This window comes from Trichechus manatus, unplaced genomic scaffold (genome assembly GCF_000243295.1).
Source record: "Trichechus manatus latirostris isolate Lorelei unplaced genomic scaffold, TriManLat1.0 scaffold00088, whole genome shotgun sequence".
Lineage (NCBI taxonomy): Eukaryota > Metazoa > Chordata > Mammalia > Sirenia > Trichechidae > Trichechus > Trichechus manatus.
In genome coordinates, this window is record NW_004444024.1 from 1,594,312 (window position 1) to 1,595,074 (window position 763).

Below are 763 nucleotides of genomic sequence, written 5' to 3' on the forward strand. Positions count from 1 at the left end.
GTTAGACCAGAGGTAGGCCTTCTGCTGGGGAGGGAGGTTAGACCAGAGGTAGGCCTTCTGCTGGGGAGGGAAGTTAGACCTGAGGTAGGCCTTCTGCTGGGGAGGGAAGTTAGACCAGAGGTATGCCTTCCAGTGAGGGTGAGGAAGGCAACCAGACAGGCCTGTCACAGGCAGGGCCACACAAGTGGTAAAGGGGAGTCAGGACTTCCCATTCTTGGCCCTCCTCCAGGGCCAGTGGTAGGGATGCATAGACAGGCTGTGGTAGGAATCTCCAGGGTCTATCGAGGAAGCTGGATGGCCCCCAAGGAGGGGATGGAGGAGAATCTGTGCAGCTCCATGACTTCCCCCACAAAGAGCTGGTCAGAGAGGTGAGGGACTCACGGAGCCATGAGCGGGGCAAAGGCGGAGGTGGGGTAACTGAGGCAGGGGGCATAAGGCCACCGAGTCCCCATCCCTAAACATGTGTGGGAGGTTGAGGGAAAAAAAAAGAGGGTATTTCTGGGCAGGTCACCACCCCTGCTGCTCAGATGGCCAGCTGTTTGGGGGTAGGGGTGAGGGGTGGAATGGACAGATTCCCCCTACTCCCAGCCTGGGGCAGAGCCAGGTCTCTTGCCATTAGGGCAGGGTTAACCTGCAAACTGAGGGGCTCTACATGATGATGGCTTTAGAGGGTATTCATGACCACTTTTTTTTTTATTGTTGTAATTAAATGAAGTTTACATTTCAAGTTAGTCTCCCATACAGAATTTTTTTTTTTTTTTTT

General features: G+C 53.9%; 1 protein-coding gene across 1 annotated transcript in view; it reads right to left on the bottom strand.

Moving 5' to 3' along the window:
• Window positions 1–763, bottom strand: part of ARAP1 (ArfGAP with RhoGAP domain, ankyrin repeat and PH domain 1) — a 58,825-nt gene that overhangs the window by 52,897 nt on the left and 5,165 nt on the right. The gene's annotated exons all lie outside the window — the stretch shown is intronic.